Source organism: Herpailurus yagouaroundi, unplaced genomic scaffold (assembly GCF_014898765.1).
Source record: "Herpailurus yagouaroundi ecotype Mexico unplaced genomic scaffold, PumYag 185, whole genome shotgun sequence".
Taxonomy (NCBI): Eukaryota; Metazoa; Chordata; class Mammalia; order Carnivora; family Felidae; genus Herpailurus; species Herpailurus yagouaroundi.
Window position 1 is genome coordinate 15,040,513 of NW_024412416.1, and position 20,672 is coordinate 15,061,184.

Genomic DNA, 20,672 nt, shown 5'->3' on the forward strand with positions numbered 1-20,672 from the left:
TTCATTCCGCCTTGTGAAGACCTCAGTTTGATACTGATCAGGGTGCTTTCCAGGCTAACAAATTGGAAAAATTAAGGCGGGCTAACAAGGACGTTCTTAAATGCCAGGCACCTGGCCACGACGACTATTTTGCCCTCATATCGCAATGAGGAGCCCTTCCTGTCCCGCTCAGAGGCAGTCAAAATCTCAACATTCAGGGCTCATGCTCGATCAGGCTGGGACAGCCGGTGGGGTCCAGTGATGTCTGGCCTCCATGGAAAGGGCCAACCCAGGCAGAGGAGAAGAGGAAGGCAGGGACTGGAAACCCCGAGAACCCACCCGGTGCACAGCACTGCCTGTCGGCTAAACCCTGAAATCCTCGAGCGTGCTTGCAATTAACTCTGTGTAGCAGAGAAAGGCCTTTTCTTTCCATTTTGTTAGCTATAACATGGCCTGTGCCCCTGCCTTCAAACCTGCCCAGGAGCTTGCACTTTGTCTCCGTAAGTGCCTGGTAGGTAGCAAGTGTCCAGATGCCTTACACACATTGTCTGTCGTCCTAACGTTTTACCGGTAATGACCCCCAATTTAAAATCGCAGAAACGCGGTCTCGGAGTAATAGGGAGACCATGCGTTCAGCTTCCCAAGGCTGTCGGGCCCGACCCTCTCCAAAGCGCTCAACCCTTCTCTCGCCACATAGGTGACCCCAACTATGAGTAACCGTTGCTCTCACTCTTTTTCCCAGTCTCCCCCATGGAACCAACCCTCCTCGCACGGCAGCTGCGAAATCCCAGGTCATTGTTACTTTTCGCCGGCAAAAAAGTCAGCAAACGCACATGAAACGGTTCCTACGTGAGAAAACAGTGGAGCGTTTTCTCAAAATGCAACCATTAAAAAAAAAAAAAAAAAAATCTTCCACAAGACGCTAACTTTGAAGGTGGCGGAAAATAGCCTGGTCGTCTCATATGCTGTGCTAAGCAAAACGATAGCAGTTCAGGTTTGCCATGGGTGTGGTGGTCTGAGAATTGATCTCCCCCAGAGGAATGTGGGTTTTTAGAAAAGAAGTTTCAGGAGGTAAGTGATGAGGTTGTCTGTATAGAGATAGAAAGTCTTTGCGTCCGAAAAGGGTAAGACTTGTTCAGTGCTGGGCAGGGAGGGATGGGGGTCATCCAAGGGGACCAGTGAACAGAAGGTTGACGAGGGGGATTGCCATTTGAAGCCAAAAGCACTTTCCAAAAGCCAGAGTTCTTCAAAACTGCCATATATATTCAAGCCATCACATTTAATAGTCAAATATCAGAGGCATTTCAAATAAAGAATGTTTTTGAATAATCTGAAAGTTCTAACCATTTGCAATACGACAGGAAAAGATGAAGAAATGACGTAATTTGTTGGAAGAGAGCAAAATTAGCTCTATTTGCAGATAATAGTTACCTACATGCTTCAAAAGAATCGATTAGCGGGGGCACCTGGGTGGCTCAGTCGGTTGAGCGGCTGACTTTGGCTCAGGTCATGACCTCGTGGTTCGTGAGTCCGAGCCCCGCGTCGGGGTCTGTGCTGATAGCTCAGAGCCTGGAGCCTGCTTTGGGTTCTGTGTCCCCCTCTCTGTCCACCCCACCCCTGCTTGTGCTCTGTCTCTCTCCATCTTTCAACAATGAATAAACATTAATTTTTTTAAAAAGAATCAATTGGCAAACTCTCTAAATAAAAAAAAGAAAAGTGGTTGGGGCACCTGGGTGGCGCAGTCGGTTAAGCATCCGACTTCAGCTCAGGTCATGATGTCACAGTTTGTGGGTTCAAGCCCCACATCGGACTTGGCACTGATTGTGCAGAGCCTGCTTCGGATTCGGTCTCCCTCTCTCTGCCCTCCCCTGCTCTCTCTCTGTCTCTCAAAAAAAAAAACTTAAGCAGTGAAGTGGCAAATAGCAAATAAAAATATGCAAGTAAGTAACTTTCCTCTGCAGTGGTGAAATTTAATAGAGAAATTGTATTCATAACAACAATGAATAAACTTGAGGCTGTAGTGAGAAGTTACACATGGAAGCTACAACTTAGCAGGAATCCGGAGGAAAAGCTAAACGGTAGATGAGAAAACTCAGAATTAAAGACTTCAAGTCCCCACACGTTAATGCGTAACTTGTACTCACATTTTGAACTGGATGAGTTCGTGCGGAATAACAAAGAGGGGGGCATAACCCAGAAATTAATTGTAAGGATGACAAATTTGTCTTACTGGACATGAAAGCATATTCTTTTTTTAATGTTTATTTATTTTTGAGAGAGAGAGACAGTGTGCGAGCAGGGGAAGGGCAGAGAGAGAGGGAGACACAGAATCCGAAGCAGGCTCCAGGCTCCGAGCTGTCAGCACAGAGCCCGACACGGGGCTCGAACCGTGAAATCATGACCCAAGACGAAGTGGGATGTTTAACTGACTGAGCCACCCAGGCGTCTCTATGAAATGTTCTTAAATTGCAATACGGAAAAGGGAGAGTTGTGGCCGAAGTAGTGGAGGCATACAGATAATGCAATAAAATTTTAAAAATACAGAAAAAGACCCAATAGCATTCAAGATTTAGATCAGTAAGCAAATGAGGTTTCAGTACCTAGATTCTTACCACACAGACCAAAATAAATTCCAACAACGGAGAGATTTAAACACTTTTTTAAAAAAATAAAAAGAGCCACAAAAATACCAGTAGAAAATGTAGATTAATATCTCTCTGACCCTGGGATGTGCCAGGTCTTTCTGAACATAAAAGCAGAGGAAGGAAGAACAAAGAAAAATATTTATGTACTTGGATTTATAAACGCACACCTTAAGAATCCATTAACAATTAAAAATCAAATGATAAAATGGATCAACTGTTTGCAGTGCCTGATAGTGAAAGAGTTAATAAGCCATGCGAAGAAGGTTTCCAATTTAACAGAAACTCAATTTCATAAATTTTTAAATACGTAAATGTGGAAATGACAGACAAATCACATACACACAAAACAAGCCAAGCAGCCAAGAAACATGAAGAAAGTTAGCATCACAAATAATCAAAGAAATACAAACCATAATAAGATTCTAGATTTCTTATCTTAGTTTGGGGACACTTAATGATGGTTGGTGAATTCTGCATTCTCGTTCACTGCAGGTGGGAATATAAATTGGCATAAATACTTTGGGCTCTGCAAATCTTAGTCCAAAAAAAAAAAAAAAAAGGCTTTGACCCAGGAATTTTGCCTACAGTCATTTCTAAAGGAAATGGAGATGTATACAAAGATTTTATAAAGGCAAAAAGTGATAAACAACATGAATATCTAACGGGAGGTCAATTGAGTTATGATACCTACAAATAAGGAAACAGGGCGCCAACCTAAAAGTCATGTTTTACAATGGTTTTAACCACATGAGCAAATGCTTACTATGACTTGTCCGATGGGAAAGCCAGATGACAAACTAACGGATGATAGCAGGGAGTCAATCTTACTGTTCAAGCATACACATGCATGCACGTAAAAAAAAAAGTAGAGGAAGAAGATTAGAAAAGTATGGGGGCACCTGGGTGGCTCAGATGGTTGAGCTCCAGACTTGATCGGCTGGGGTCACGATCTCAAGATTCGTGAGCTCGATCAAGCCCCAACATCAGCGCGGAGCCTGCCTCAGGTCCCCTGTCCGCCCACCCCCCTTTGACCTTCCCCAGGTCTCAAAATTAAAAATAAAACCAAAAAAAAAAAAAAAAATGCTAAAAGAAAAAAAAAAACATACCAAAGCGTGGGCAATGATTTTACTCAAGCGATGGGTCCATAGGTCATTTTCATTTTACCTCTACCTGTGTTTCCATAATTTCCAAATGTTCTACAATGGACTTGCATTATTTTTGCCATGGAGGCGGTAACATTTTTTTCTTGTGCGTTTTCCAGTCTAGTCGGCCGGAATCGGGGAAGCCTCGGGTCCAGATGCTGCAGGAGAATAAAGCGGGACCTGGTCTGCAGCCTGCTCAAGCGTGTGAGTCCTGTGGCTTCACCTTATTTTGGCTTGCGTGTTTGTTTGTTTGTTTGTTTGTTTGTGGTGGATCCTTTTCAATCTGTTCGCAGAGAGCGTGCAATGTCTGACACTGTTTTATTTGCTCCTCCCGCGAGTGGCAGAGCAGAGTGTCCCAACAATACTCAACGTATTTCACGTCAGGGGCCTGTGGGTCAGCAAGGTTATTAATAAACATAGCCTCTCGTTCTAATTTAGCTCCCTTCTCTCCTTCGTGTCTCTCCTCCTGCCCTGCTTTTCCCTGCGCTGGTCTGTCTGACCCCCTTCCCTTTCTCCCTGATAGAAACGATTCTGCCTTCCTTTTCGCTCAACTTCTGGCGCTTTTCCCAAAAGCACTTTGCTGATGCTCTTGTTGGTCCTGTTAAGTTTTCACGGGGAATTTAATTTTTGCGGAAATGCATAGTGTCCTAAATCGATTCCAGGAAGGGCCGATGCGATACCACGATCTGCCACGCCTCGCTGAGTGCAAGATTGAGACAACATGTGGACGAGCCATGAGGGCTACCTTGTTTTGCGAAACTGAAGTCTATTCAACACGATTCCCGGACACAAAATTAGCTAGACGCGAGAGGCCACCACGGTCAGCCCTTCGTAAAAGGAAATGAAGTTGAAAGGCACAAGGCAGCTTTGAGTTTTATTATTTTTCTATCGTCTTTTTAAAATTGTTTTTTAAATATTTATTCTTGAAAGAGAGATGGAGCACAGGCAGGGCAGTGGGGGAGGTGGGCAGGTAGGGGCAGAGAGAGAGGGACACACAGAACCCCAAGCAGACTTCAGGCTCCGAGCCGTCAGCACAGAGCCTGACGCTGGGCTTGAACCCACGAACCGTGGGATCATGACCTGAGCCGAAGTCGGACGCGTAACCAACTGAGCCGCCCAGGCGCCCCTGTTACCTTTGATGAGACAAAGAGCATTTACAGAGTTGATCGTGTATATTTGGAGTGTGTGTATCAATTTTATTTTCTGTTTAGACCGTAATGTACTACCTAAACTTATATTTATTTTTATTTTTGCTGTTTTATTTTTGCTGATGTTATTACACAGGTAGGAGTGGCTGCAGGGTCGTCTTGACTTACCGAATTTTTGGCCACGCGCCCTACAAATCCTCTGGTCTTTGTACAGATCCTGTTCCAATTTTTTTCACTGTCAACATTTCCTAGCTACAACTTCAAACCACAGAAGATTACTCTGTGAACTGAAAAGAGTCAGTTCCTGCACACACACACACACACGAACACGCGCACACACGCGTGTGCAAACATCTTTCCACATGTATTAAACTTCAATGGTTACTTTATTCTAATAAACGCAATATCGCATCTCCTGTCAGAGACCTCAGGAAGTCACATGTACCAACGGGGAGTTTGCTTAACAATGACAAAGCAACAGTTTTATATGGGAAAATACGTAAAAAGAAATGCATGGTTCTGTGTTGAATTATTCATACTTTTCAAATTAACCTATTGCACTTCTTCCTGTTCGAGAACACAGTAGTTTTTGAATATGACCTAGACTACCTTTTCTCGAATAAGTGAAAGTCTTTTACAGTGATGCGATTTTTTAACACATGATTAATTCCACTCCCAACGAGGATCCTCATCTTGAAGAAATGAGAACCAAAAAATGAAGAAATGACAGGGAAGCGAAACTTATTCCACAGAAAGATAGTTTTCTATGTCCAAATTCATTATCAGGAAGCATACCACTTTTATAGCGTTAGTAGGATTGCACCCAACTTTTGGTCTTTCCCAAACTAAGGAAGAAAATCTCTGTGCCCTTTGAATGAATCACGCATTCAACGTTCAACTTCTTAAAATGGTCTCCCCTAACCACTGCACATTGATAGAGAGGCAAGGCTCCTTTACTCAGCTAAAATGGCCACTGGAAGTAGTCATTAATCGCACCTGACTGAATGTCTAGTTCGGTCCCTTTTTATTTTTTCCTTTTCCTTTTATTTATTTATTTTTATTTTTTATTTATTTTTTTTCAACGTTTATTTATTTTTGGGACAGAGAGAGACAGAGCATGAACGGGGGAGGGGCAGAGAGAGAGGGAGACACAGAATCGGAAACAGGCTCCAGGCTCTGAGCCATCAGCCCAGAGCCTGACGCGGGGCTCGAACTCACGGACCGCGAGATCGTGACCTGGCTGAAGTCGGACGCTCAACCGACTGCGCCACCCAGGCGCCCCTTTCCTTTTCCTTTTAAATAGATCATTCTCATTTGCCCTCTAACAACCATCAAAGGAGGAGCATAGCTTTAAATGTGTCCTGTTACATATATGGCCATTTGTCATTCGTGGATTTCTATTTAAGTTATTTTCTTTAAAGGCAGTATTTTTCTTAATATACATAGGCTTACGTGAGCATTAAATTATTATTAGACCGTGGTGGGGAAAAAGAGGAAAAAAGAGGAGGAGGAAGAGGAGGAGTTGACCGAGTGCCTACTTTGTACCGTACAGTATGACAGCTGCATCCATTCATTCGGTGGAACTTTTATGTTGTGCTGAGTGCTTCAGCATAACCTTTTCTGGTGTTGTCTACACGGCACCACAATGAAGAAGATATGGGTCACCTCAGGAGGCAGATGAGAAGACTGGGGTTTAGAGAGGTCAAGCAACATACCCTAGACGCACGCTCAGGGCGACACGGAGCAGGGACTCGAGCCGAGGCTCTCCTCGCCAAACTCCAGCCTTTTCAACGATTGGGGGTAGCCGACTTCATCGTCGACAGTGGCAGGTGCTCAGGGTAGAAATGAAATCCTGGAGTTTACCACATTCTGGGCTTGAGGTCAGTGACACATGATGGTTTCTAAGGGGTGATGTGGGCACGTCTGGAGGGGCAAGAAAGAGGTCCCCGAGAATCACCGTAGATACCATGGTGGACAGAATCATGAAAGGGCTAACACGGTAATTCTCATGGGAGCGTGACAACACGTCTGTTCCTATATCAGAACACCCATGACCGGGGCACCTGGGTGGCTCAGTCGGTTACATGTCCGACTTCGGCTCAGGTCATGATCTCGCCGTCCGTGAGTTCGAGCCCCGCATCGGGCTCTGTGCTGACGGCTCCGAGCCTGGAGCCTGTTTCCGATTCTGTGTCTCCCTCTCTCTCTGACCCTCCCCCGTTCGTGCTGTGTCTCTCTCTGTCTCAAAAATAAATAAACGATAAAAAAAAAAAAAAAAAAAGAACACCCATGACCCTGTGGGACTCGAGTGGACGAACCGGTAAATTTCAAAACCGGGGCATCTTTGTGCCCTTGCTTTAGGTATTTTAAGTACTCTGTATCAAAGAGGGTCATTGGTTCCAAGATGTTCCTTTACGTTTTGATAAATAAATGTTCTGAGGACCGCCTATGGGGAATTCTTCCCTTGCATAATAAGGTTGGATGCAAACGTCTGCCCTGTAGCAGATCTTTTGTGCATTTTTTTTTTTAGGTTTTGTTTTGCTTCGAAGTCTTTTCTTTTGTTTTTTTTGTTGTTGTTGTTGTTGTTGTTGTTGTTGTTGTTGTGTGGTTTTGTTTTTTTATGCCCACTCTGCGTTAGCTTCCTCCAACTCCCAGCCTGGGCTCGGCAGGCCGTAGGACGAGGAGAGGGTGGTGAGTGTCGGGCTACAGTTCTGAATGCTCCGGGGCTAAGATTTCTTATGAAAACCGGCAGCTTTTTTGTTCTTCCTCAGCCTTTTCTCATACACGGCCAGGTGTCTCTCTGTGTAGCTGCGCCCGCCGTGGCTGCGGCTGTCCCGGGCTAAATTTTATGCCGCTGACAAGTGCCATTGAAGTGCCTCGGTGGCACAGAGTCAGTGGGAGTTGTGTGTATGTAAGCACAGGCCGACTTTGGCCCGCTGAGTGTAATAGCATATCTGCCTTGGGAGATTATGGGGATGATATGGGCGAGGCGTAATGGAGAGGGCAGTCTGTGTACAAATTTCAAATGACTTGCTACACCCCTCCAGGATGGTTGCTGTCAAAAGTATTAGCACTTTAGACACACAACAACTGCGTATCATATTACCGATGGCCTCTGCTCCCACAGAGTGGCTCCTCCCACGTCTCCCAGAAGGTAATTGCTTCGGGGGTACCTATTGAACACATACAAAGGAGAAAACACTGGCGAATTTTATGCTTTGAGCTCCACTGTAGTCATATAGAAGGAGGAAAACACTGACCCTGTTTAAATTAGCATGGATGGAAGTTCAAAGGGAATTACGGGGTGGGGGAGGTGGGGGGGGGGGGGGAAGGTGTCTCCGAACGATTTCAATTCGCCATCCAAGTAGGACCTGATGTCATATACCGAAGCTGAACCCAGGGGAGCGTTCTGTCGCTGTGCCCGTAAACCAAGACCTACCCTGATGTTGGTTGGCACTTTCGTTTCGGTGTTAGTGGAGAGGTAGGGGACTGCAGAAACTTCCAGGCCATGGATGATGTCTAAAAACATTTCATTTATTTTAGCATGGAGTTCTGAATGAGTCTGCCCATTGCTGGGGACTCTACAAAAGTTGAAACCACGTGCGGATCTGACCAAGGGACGCTAGCATTCTTTGGTTGAGCTCCTTCCAGCGCTAAAAATAGACAGTGTCTCCTGCAGCTTGGTACAAGCAAATTAAGCAGAGCCTTTCTTTTTTTTTTTTTTTTTTTTTTTCCTGAGTTGAGACCTGGGACTGGACCTAAGCGTGTATGTGACTTTTCTGGCCTTCCATGCTAAATGGAGGCATAACAGATTAACATCAATAAAGACAACAGTGACATGGATGATCCTTCACGGAAAAATTAGCAGCAAAATCACCACCGTGATGATGGTCTGAGGTTGAATGTGCTTATCCAACCTGTTTCCCGCGTCAAGATCTTTCTTATAGTAACACTGAAAATCTGTTAGCGTTAGAGGCCATCGCGTTGATTATATTCCCTGCTTGCATCAGTGTCTAAAACGCTGCGGCACCTCTGTTGTCCATTTACCCAATACATTAGCCCCAAAAATATTCCAGGCACAGTACAAGTCTCTGGAGATACAGCTATACGTGGTCCCCGTCCTTAGGGATCTTGTCTTGATTTACGTTCTTTACACGATAAATAGTGCATGAGGTGCCTTTCGCTTTACCATCGGTGATAGTTACATTATCACCTCCATTTACAGATGAGGAAACTAGGCACAGACAGGTTAAAGCCACATGCCCCAGGTCACACATCTGGTATATCAGGAGACTCAGGATTTAAACCCAGGCAAATCTACTTCCAGAGACCCTACCATTAATCACTGCTTATGAGCCTATGGAAGAAATAAACCTGTAACTCTCTTCAATATAATTACTAGTGGCATCAGAGATCCTAGTAACTCCAGAAACCCAGGATTCTGCAATATTTACATCAATAACTGGGCAACACTTTGTAAAAGAGGAGCACTTTGGCTGGCTCATTTGGTAGAGCATGCGACTCTAAATCTTGGGGTTGTGAGCTCAAGCCCCACGTTGGGGGTGGAGCTAACTCAAAAAAAAAATAAAAGTGGGAGTCAATTTGTAAAGGAACAAAAGATGAGAGAGACAGACTCTATAAGCTACCAAAAAGCCAAGTCAAAATGCAATTTAATGGGGATAAACATGAGACGTTCTTAAATGCAATAAATCCCCTGTACAAGCCCTAGATGGCTGAGATCTGACTCCTGGGATGGGGGCTCCTCCCTGGCTCACGGCTCTGTGTAAAGCCAGTCACAGGACCTAGCGGACAGTGCTGGTCGCGAGATGTCTAAGTATTTAATTTGTTTCTGGACACTTAAGAGAATCTGGCAAACCAAAGCCAACCGAAGAAGACCAAACCTCCGAGTCCGGGTCATACGTGGGAACCAGAGAATTTCGCCAATAAAACAAAAGCGGTGGGGTACCTGGGTGACTCAGTCTGTGAATCACCCAACTCTGGATTTTGGCCCTGGTTATGATCTCACGGTCATGGGATTGAGCCCCACATCAGCCTCCTTGCTGAGCATGGAGACTGCTCGAAATTCTGTCTCCCTCACTCTCTGCCCCTCTCCTTCACTCGCATGCTCTCTCTCTCTCTCTGTCAAAATACATAAATAAACATTTTTTTTTTCAGTGGTGGTTTTGAGATGGTGGGGAAAGGGCAAGTTGTCTTCAAGTGTTTGAGGGTCTGTCATATGATAGAGGAACGAGGTCAAGTTGTATAGCTTCTGAAGACAGAATCCAACCCAGTAGAAAGATACTCCAGAGACATGAATTTTTGCTTCCATAGAAGGAACAAAAATTTCTAAAAACAAAGCTCCCAACAGCGGTAGCCTTGGAGAGAGTCAACCCTGCCCCTCCCATCTCCTGGGTGGCTGGCCTTGACCAGTCTGGCAGCCTTCGCCCAGACCATCACACCTTTATGTCAGCCTGACCATCTGCCCATCTCCAGACCTCTGGCTTCGGCAAAAAGTTGGACCGGTGTCCTCCAAGCTTCCTTCAAAAGAAAAGACGCCATGACTTCTTGATTCCATTACAAAGCCTTGAATTCCAAAACATTTTTTTTTAAACCAGTTACCCCTGCTTTATAGATGAAGAAATATCGCAGGACTGAGTAACCAATGGAATCAGGGACAGATAAAATCTCCCCTTTCATACCTAGATTCCTGCTCACACTTGAATAACTATTTCTACACAACCAACCTTAGCATTGTTCCAGAGCAACTTAGCCCTAACCTTATTCTAGAAAATTGGTCTGGTCCCCCGTGGCCACTAGATCATTTAGCTGAGAGCTTACTATCATTTCTCAGTTAATTTGTGAGTTAATTGTAAGTGTCAGGACGCTCTGACACTGCAGAGAGTGGTAAATTATTGAGATAAACCAGGGTCAGGAAAATCCCTGTTGTTTGTTGATCAGTTTTTATCAGAAAAATATGGTTGACATGGGAGGGGACTGGAAGGGCACCAAATATGAGTTGCCTCGGAAGACAGCCTCCCCTAAGTGGACACTCGATTCTTGAGTGAGAAAAATGCTCTGGACACCAAGATTCCCGTAACACTCCACGACCACCACGTCAATCATGTTTTCATCTAAATAACTATCCAACCTGTAGGACTTTCTTTTTTAATGCTGGTTTGAAATTTTTTGTAATGTTTATTTATTTTTGAGACAGAGACAGAGGGCAAGCAGGGGAGAGGCCGAGAGAGAGGGAGACACAGAATCCGAAGCAGGCTCCGAGCTGTCAGCACAGAGCCCGACGCGGGGCTCGAACCCACAAACGGAGAGACCGTGACCTGAGCTGACCTTGGACGCTTAACCCACTGAGCCACCCAGGTGCTCCCCCTCCCTATAGAACTTTGAAAAGAAGAGCTCAGTCCCTGCCTGGGACACTCCCAATGGTCTAAATATGCTACTGAGAGCGGTTAGATCATAAATCTCTGAGCACATACGCATTACGGCTGTCGGTAAAATAACGGCTTGTCTTTTCCACACCGCTGCGTTTGGCAGGCCTGTGCCCCCCATTTCTCCTCCTTGCCGTTTGACCTTTGTGGTTTCCTTCCCCCGGCAAGGTCAAGCCCTTAACATCAGGATTATGTTAAAAGAAGGACGAAAATTTTCAAAGAACTTCTGGAATCATCGATCGGGTTTGCGCAAAGTGGGAACTGGCCCTCCTTTGGAAAGGGAGCAGACTGAGCCTCAAGCCCAAATGATTCAAATCCCTACCAGCTTCTCAGTTGGGGACCACACGGTGCCTCTTTGTTGCCCACCATGGCTTGGCCACTATCTGTGTCTGACTATTCTCAGCAGTGCAGGCTCATGGTATAATTTCACAATCTATCATTTGTTACTGATTAATCCTCAGTACGTTGGCAAATGGCGCTAAACTGGAGTGCTGTGGGAATCGGGCAAAGGACGTCAGAGAGCTTTTATTTTTTTAACTTCCTCTGCGAAAATGATTTTGGAGGAGTAGCAAGCTGAAAAACCCCATCCTGACACATCATACCCGGTCGGACCCTTGTCTGGATAAGAGGATCCAGTGATAAAAGAATCCATGCTTTCACTGCAGGGATGTACGTGTTAAATGTCTTACCTAGAAGACAATACTCCGTTCCCCATCCACTGTACAGCCAACAGCAATAAGGCTTTTCTTTAATTTTATTTTAATGTTTATTTCTTTTGGGGGGGGGGGCATGAGCGGGGGGGTGGAGAGGGAGACGGAGACGCAGAATCTGAAGCAAGATCCAGATTCTGAGCCATCAGCACAGAGCCCGAGGCGGGGCTCAAACCCACGAACCGTGAGACCATGACCTGAGCCGAAGTCGACGCTTAACCGACTGAGCCCCCCCCCCCCAGGCGCCCCTCAACCAGCCTCTTCTCTCTGCTCTTTCCTACGCTGAGACACACGGGTCAATAGAGAAGTCAAGTTAGGCCAAAATTGCTATAATTTTCAATCTCCAGTCTCTGGGCCAGAATCAACGGGGTCTTGGCTACAAAACGTAAACAGAGCATTGTTGCCTCTTAATCTGGGTAATTGGTCCCAAATGCTGTTGTCACTTTTCAGATCCGATGCTCTCCATACTTTTTTACAGAACCTGGAGCTTTTCTCCTTTGGCCGGGAAAAGTTTGGAGCGTGAGCTGTCTTTTCATCAGCGCTAACACTCCTATAAACAGCCAGGTGATCCCATTCGGGGGCCTGTAAACACAGGAGGCTTGGGCCTGCTTCGAGAGTCCCACTCCGTTCTCAAATGTCCATTCCTCTATCACTTGCTCCCACACCCGAGCCGACTTCGGTGTGTTTACTTAACATGCACAAGCTCCTGCAAGAGCTGAGCAGACAGGGCCACTTCTCAGAGGATGCCAGCCAAAATTCAGGAGCCGGCCCATGTCTCACTCTGGCATAATGTGTTCTTACCGGGACGTTCCTTGCGGGTAATGCACCGTAATGAATTTGGCCGAAAACCAGTGGTTTTATGACATCATTCTCTGGGCAAAGCCCTAGGAAGGCTGTGTGAGAGAAGCCAGTGGGGTGTTCTGAGAGGAGACCGGGCTTTGGAACACTCAGGGGACTGCAGGCTGTGTGAGCCCAGGCAGGCAACAGAACTTCTCTGAGCCTCGGTTTTCAGATCTATAAAGTGGGTGATAAATAGCTCGCAAACCCATCACAAGAATGAAATGAGAAGGTGAATATAAAAGTTGTGGAGGCCTGCCACCTATTACGATGATACAAAGCAATTGTGGGGTTGGTTTTTTTTTTTTTTTAAGTTTTTAAAATTTATTTTGAGAGACACAGAGACGGTGCAAGTGGGGCAGGGGAAGAGAGAGGGGGAGAATCCCAAGCAGGCTTTGGGGCAGCTCAGAGCCCGACACGGGGCTTGAACTCACCAAAGCGCAAGATCATGACCTGAGCCCACATCAAGAGTGAGACGATTAACCCACTGAGCTACCCAGGCATGGTTTTTAAGCCGTAGTGTTTTAGCCTATCTTTAAGCCTCAACAACACAAGGCAGGGAAGAAAATCAGTCTTTCCTGTGAAATCTCTGGCTCGGGCTTCAGTATTCCAAGAAAACAGAGCTTGCATTATGGACCCGGCAAGACATTGACACAAATCTGAATTCCCTTAATTTGCTTTCCTCTCAGACTTGCTGTTTTACCGATTTCCAATCTCCTTCATGACATTTCTAGGCCCTTCCTTTCTCCTATAAATGTGTCTAGGATCCTGTTGAGTTCTACATTAACTGATGCCTCTCCAAGTTTTACTTATTTAGTTTTTTTGTTTGTTTGTTTTCATGTTTCCTCCCCAATCTCTCACTGGGTCGTTCTTGTACTTTTTCTAAATTCCACTCCATTTATCTCTTCCACCTTAGCATTAAGGTATTCTACATAGGTAGCATTCCAAGTGCAAGCTCAGCAAAGGCTTATGGGAGATTTGGGATGTCAACTCCCTTCCCACTTCGGGGATAAGGTTAGACAAGAGCGAGCTTTCTCTCCTTTGGCTTTTCCCACTAAATTTACTATCGTTCTCAGTAGTTTAAGAACAGGAAAATGGGGCGCCTGGCTGATTCAGTCGGTTGAGCATCCAACTCTTGATTTCGGCTCCAGTCATGATCTCACGGGTTCGCGAGTTCGAGCCCCGCATCAGACTCTGCACTGACAGCGTGGAGCCTTCTTGGGATTCTCTTTCTCTCCCTCTCTCTCTGACCCTCCCTTACTTGCCCTTGCTCCTTCTCACTCTCTCTCTCTCAGAATAAAAATAAGCATTTAAAATTTTTAAAAATAAAAATAAAAACAGAAAGATCTCTCTCTCTCATTCCTAGTCTGTAGCAGTTTGTTTTCCAAACAACACCGTAATTGTATTTCCTCTGTGGGGTCAGGAGGTGCTGAAGCGCAGAGATCCCAGGACCAGACGTCCTGGGGTTCAAATCCCCTTTCGGAACAGTGTAACCTTGGGCGAGTTATGTAACTTCCCCGTGCCTGCTCTTTCTTATCAACAAAATGGAGATGATAGTGTTTGTCCGGTACTGTGATGGCAAACCATGTTGGATCACCCTACATAAAGTGCTTCGACCGGTGCCTGATTATAGCAAGCACTCAAGAAATGTTGGTGAACGATATTCCATCTGGATCCTCCTTTTCAAACAATCCTATGTATATTTCACTGTCAGTCCTTCCTCTGTCTCTCATACGTGGTCCTCTTTCCACACACATTGAAAGTTTGCTTCAAATGCTATTCTTCCCCACTTCTGAAATTTACAGGAAATGTGAAGAAAAAAAAAGAGAGAGAGAGAGAGAGAGAGAGAGAGAGAGAGAGAGACAAACAGCAATGTCAAAACCATCTTCTGGTTCTCTTCCCCAGTGCATCATCTGTTCATCATTAGCTAAAGCGGGATGAAAGTTTCACTGTGAACCCACAACAGAACCCCAGTGTACCTAAAGTTAGTGAGTCTGGGTCAGGTTCAGGAAAACCTGGTTTGAATTTTAGGTGAACCTCCTTTCTACTCTCAAAGGCCAGAAGAGGATTTATAGTTTCAGGTGGATAGCAAATGAAATTTGGTAAGTTCATCCGGGTTTTACTTAGGGGTTTGTCATTTGAATGAACTCAAATTTCATGCAGCCTTAATCCTTATATTTATGGGTTTTCTGCCATATTCACCCCAGTTGATAAAAAAAAATTTTTTTTAATACAAATTGAGGCATGCTGTATGGTATTTGAGCAAACTGCAATATTATCGAAGGCATGCATTTCTTTGTCTTGATAATACAAAATTATAAGGAAAATATATTTGGGGTAACATGTGCTTGAAGGAGCCGAGCTATTTGGGCAAATATTTCTCTTTATAACATACTGTGTTTCTTGGCCATGAGATCCCAACCTGACCAGATGATAATTAACAAAATTATCTATTTCTGTGGACACTTAAAGATCTGCATCATCTTTTATCACTGGCTCCGTTAAACTGTGACTTTAAAATCAAATTTGTACAATTTAAGCTTTCTCCATTTTTGCATTTCATCCCCCAGAAGTCAGAAGCCCAGACTTTAAACTAGCCAATTTCCTCAAATTATATGCTAGAGGTTTGAGGAGATTTAAGGATAGATCTTTTATGTCAAAATGATAGGTTCACAGTTTGTGACTGATGATCTTGTACATATAAATGATATATGCCCATTAGATAAAGGGGCCTTCTGGGATGAGAAGATTGGGCAAGAGTGAGCTTAGAGAAATTTCTAAATCCTACCTTTACGGCAACATGCTTCCACTTTCCCTTTTATTATAAGCCAAAATAATCTTAAATAACTTACATATGGAGATTAATAGATCAATGAGCCCTAAAGATTATTTGCCTCAAAGCACAGTTTTCACTCCAACCGTTAAGTGGCAGGAAGCATTGTAGTCACATTACTTTGAATATCTATTTCTTCATTTAACTAAATAAAGTTATTCTGGGATTAAATGTTTTTAATTTTTTTTTCCCCGAAGAAATGTGCACTGGATAAAATTTCCCCAAATACTGCAAATACCTTTTCATAAACTGACCACATTTTAAAAATCAAAATCTAAAAACACAAAATGTCATGGTTTTCTTCTTCTTTTTCTTCTTCTTCTTCTTCTTCTTCTTCTTCTTCTTCTTCTTCTTCTTCTTCCAATCTGTAGTCCCCAAATGACCGCTCATAAAAATAAACTTTACAACATCTTCGAGAATCCCAAAGAACCCCGGTCAAGATTTTTTTGGCTAGAAAAGAAAGCAGTTTTGATATTCAGAAATTTGGCCTTGCTTAGTCAATCCCCAAAAGGGAAAAAAATCAGCTAATCTTAGAAAGATGGTAAATTTCAGTATTTCTCTAATCCAAGTTAGTCCTCAATCATGTTTTGAAGTATGATCAGACAATAAGTACTGGGAAAAGTCATAGAAAGCTTCAAAAATAACTCAAGATAGAAAAATCAAGCATTTCTTTACGAGGCTTTTCTGTTTCTAAATTCGAGGATGAATAGTATCTTACTGGAAAATAGCAAAGTTTGTGCTGGCATGCCCCCTCCATGGTAACAACGACAACAAAAAAAGATCCACTAACGTATTCTGTTACTGGATCGTTTAAAGCAGCATTAAACATCAGATTTGGGTTGGTCGACTATTCCAGGTGTCACAGCGGACAGCAAAACCAGCTAACCATGGACCCATCTACACGCAGGCTCTGACACACAATAAACAACTCGGCAGGCACGCACCCTCGCACACGCATGCGCACACACAAACATACACACGCGAAACCTGACCAGGCTCTGCTCCGAGTCCCTGATAAGTCTGGCCCTGGAAAGAATTTTAATCTACATGGTTTGAAAATAGGGGCCTTTTAAATATGCTGCAAACAATTTGTGATGGTCATGTCTAAAATGCTGCCCCATTATCCTTTTCCATTTGGAATGAATGAGGCTAATTAATTTCAGGCCATACTTGATGAGGTCAGCACCATACGAGGGGTGCGTGCTAGACATTGCTAATCTCTTTCAGCTGAGAGTGATGAATTAAAGATGAAGCATGCCTTTGCAGGCCTAATTTAGAATGTATATCAAAAAACCTACAGCAAATAATACTATACCCTACAACAAAGGAAAACTTGTTCTCTCAGGCTCCCTGAGTTGTGTTGATTTTAAAGACATTTTCAGCCTTCTTTGGAATCCCAGCTGGGGATGGGTGAACCATATCAAGAAAATCAAGCCATCTCTCACACATGGCCATGTGGACAAAAAGTGGGATTAAAGGAAAGAAAGAAAGAAAACAAAAACAAAATACAACAATCAGGGTTTGATCCCTTGTGTATTAAAATTCCACCTACACATTAGGCGCCCCCCCCCCCCCCAGAGCTACCGGACTGACAAAGATCCCAAATTAGCAATACCTGTATTCAAGCGGTGACCACCCAGTTCTGCTGGGACATTTCAAAGCAACATGCTAAATGAGGCAGCCTGTTGTTTTTAAAGCAGATATCCTAATGAGGCTTATTAGGTTTTTCCATGTCTCTATTTTGAAAGCCAATAGAGATTGACCAGGTAGATAATGTGATACCTTTTATTAAGCCAAGAAAGAAATTATAATACAGATGCCTCCGGGCCAAAGTGTTCTTATGAAAGTTAATGCTAAGCCAACTTCCGAGTTGTGAAAAAGGAAGCTACTCACTGATCCCAACTGGAAAGAGAAGGAATTAGTCGTGATTTCTCAAAGATGACTACCACAAGTCCCTAAGGGTGGCAAGGAAGGTGACAGAGCCCAGACACGAGAGAATACACCTCGCAAAAAGTATTTCAGCAAACCTAGCCAGGGCGATCCTGACAGATTATCCTAATGAGTCTGAATTTCCAACTGGGGGCCACCAAGAGCTCCTCACTCGGTATCCCGGTAGCTTTCATTAGGACAAAGCTGCTTCGAATTAGGTCCAATCTACATGCTGAATCAATCTTTCATCCTTTTGATTGCTTCTGAAAATATTTATATTTCTTAATAATGCACATTTTGTCTTGCAACTTCTGATGAAACCCAGACGGGGGTTCCCAAAGCAGGCAATGTATGTGGAAGGGTGATTTGGGACAGGAAAAGGAAGATAAAAAAACACAGGTTTTTCCCATTGGGGAACCATTAGAGAATATAAATCTAGCAAGTTTGGTTATGTATACATCAGAGGAGGCTTGTAATAAATACAGATTCGAATATTACAGTGACCTAATGGAGATTACAGCATATTCTGTTACTGTGTGATTCTTCATAGCAGCTGCGACTGTTTGGCTGGTTAACTTAGTAGATTTTATGAAAAGTTATTGTGGGAGAGATTTAGGAAGAGCTCACGTTACAACCAGTAATAACGCACATAACGTATCATGTCAAAAAATGGAGTCACAGAGGGCGCCTGGGTGGCTCAGTCGGTTAAGCATCCAACTCCTGATCTAGGCTCAGGTCGTGATCTCAAGATGGTGAGATCGAGCCCTGTGTCGTTCTCTGCGCCGGGGTGGAGACTGCTTCAGATTTTTCTCTCTCCCTCTGCCCCACTCCCCTGCTTGCATGCACTTGATTGTGCTCTCTCTCTCTCTCAAAATGAAAAAAAAAAAAAAAATAGAGTAACAGTCATCATGGAGCCATGACCAGATGATCTAGTCTGTTTTTGTGGAGGCATCTGGGTGGTCCAGCTTCGGCTCAGGTCATGATCTCACGGTCTGTGGGTTCGAGCCCTGCAGCTCAGACCCCTCACCCCCTCAGACCCCTCACCCCCTCAGACCACGGCCGCTGCCCCGGGTCCTCATTTCTTTCCTCTCAGACACCATGACAGAAGAAAGCACCCAAAACCGACGTGTGTAGTTTCATTTACTCCAACCCTCCCATTTCAGAGATGAGGAAAATAAAAACCAAAGATGTTGAGGTCACACAGTAACTGGTAAAGCTAGAATTTAAACCCAGGTCTCCTTATTTCCAAACCAGGGTCTATTCTGCTATGACAAACTGTCTCAGAGTCTGAGGGACTTCGCGTTCCAAAAAATCAGTGGGATTTCTTGTGACGGCCCCGTAGCATTGAAGATCCCTTGCAATTAGAAACGGGAACATAGTCCAGGGCAGTGGCTTTGAAATGTAGATTTCGAGGAACACGTCCCCAGCTTACTGGCAATGTGAGTTTCTGGCAATGTAAGTTTCGGGTGAGTCCCCAAACCCTATTAAGACTCTGGGGTTCTTTTGGCTCTAGGATCATGGAAATAATAACTGTGTTTACCTCCGAGAGTTGGAGAGAGATTAAAATGAATATCTTATATATGAATATATCGAGGTGAAATGAAATGACACGTGTAGAAGTTTCCCGTTCTTGCCTATAGTAAATGTTACCTGCTATTAGTTTCATTGTCATTATCTTCTTCTTCATTTACATAATGACTCGCCACGGAGAGACCCTGAAAGGAACCTAGGAATCGTAGTTAAGAATTCTGGCTGTGGGGCGCCTGGGTGGCTCGGTCGGTTACGCGTCTGACTTCGGCTCAGGTCATGATCTCGCGGTTCGTGAGTTCGAGCCCCGCGTCAGGCTCTGTGCCTGGCACCTGCTTCAGACTCTGTGTCTGCCCTTCCCCTGCTCATGCTCTGTCTCTCTCTGTCTCTCAACAATAAATAAACATGAACAAATTAAAAATAAAAAACGAATTCTGGCTGTGCTCCTTTCAGCTTCATGGCCTCAGATAACTCTCCGAGCCTCAGTCAACTCAGCAGCAGAATGGGAATTCAAAGTTATCTGCCTGTGAAGAATTTCTGTGACAATCCAGTGAGCTGTGAATGTGAGACAACGTATAAGCAGGCGGAACCCTCCAAAAGCCCAAGGGTTCATGGTTTTATTCAAACATTATTATTCCTAGGTTGGAAACCCTCCGGCTGCCTGGAGTTGGTTAGCATATCATAAAAGAGATAACGCCACTGTTTTATTTCTCGAGTAAGCCACCTTAGACATAAAACACCATTAAATCATAAAAGGATAGATGCGTTTCCTCAATTATCACCGTTATCCTTTTAATCCTATTCTACTGTTCTCTACCTAAGCATGTGGTTCTCTCATAATTTTACCTTACCAGAGGATTAGATCATGAGTAGCTCACAGGGACAGGGTTTAGAACAGGAAAACAGCACACCCACTCTCCTTGTTGCCTTCCAAAGTAAGGGGGAGAGAGATCGCGAAGCAAAGAAAATGCACTGCACGAAATACTAGACACAGGCTTCTGAGAAGCCTTCACACCCTCGTTAAAATACTATCAAACTTTGCTATTGACTAGCTGCCCATTGCACGTGAACTTAAAAACATATTCGTTATTGAGATACAATTTTGTTTCAGCTAAAGAAGCATCATGGGCTCGGGAATTGTTTTCTGAGTGGGATTATTAAAGGGCTTGGGGCCTAAAGGTGTATGTCTATTTTAAAAAGAAATTTTCTGATTGCAGATAACTTCTCAATTTGATTTAGTGTCGAACGATAGTGATGGGGTTGATAAGTGAGCGTTCATCGGTAATTCATCTTGTGCTGGTAGAAATTTACAGCAAAGCAGTGCTTTCCCAACAGTGACAAGCCCTATTAATCTTCTTCAGACACATTTCAATAGGTGTTCCCATCTGTGGCCAACATCTAAACACTCTGGCATCACCAGCGACTTGAAGACACCTTCATTTCAAGTTACACTACTGAAAATGTGATACTAGATTGTACTCT

At 44.1% G+C, this 20,672-nt stretch overlaps 2 long non-coding RNA genes across 2 annotated transcripts in view; one reads left to right on the forward strand and one right to left on the reverse strand.

Moving 5' to 3' along the window:
* Positions 1–4,203, forward strand: part of LOC121042467 (uncharacterized) — a 209,713-nt gene extending 205,510 nt beyond the window's left edge. The window contains exon 3 of the long non-coding RNA XR_005796239.1: positions 3,886–4,203. This is a non-coding gene — a long non-coding RNA (uncharacterized LOC121042467). The remainder of the gene's footprint in view (positions 1–3,885) is intronic.
* Positions 1–20,672, reverse strand: part of LOC121042465 (uncharacterized) — a 39,780-nt gene that overhangs the window by 7,386 nt on the left and 11,722 nt on the right. The window lies entirely within an intron of this gene.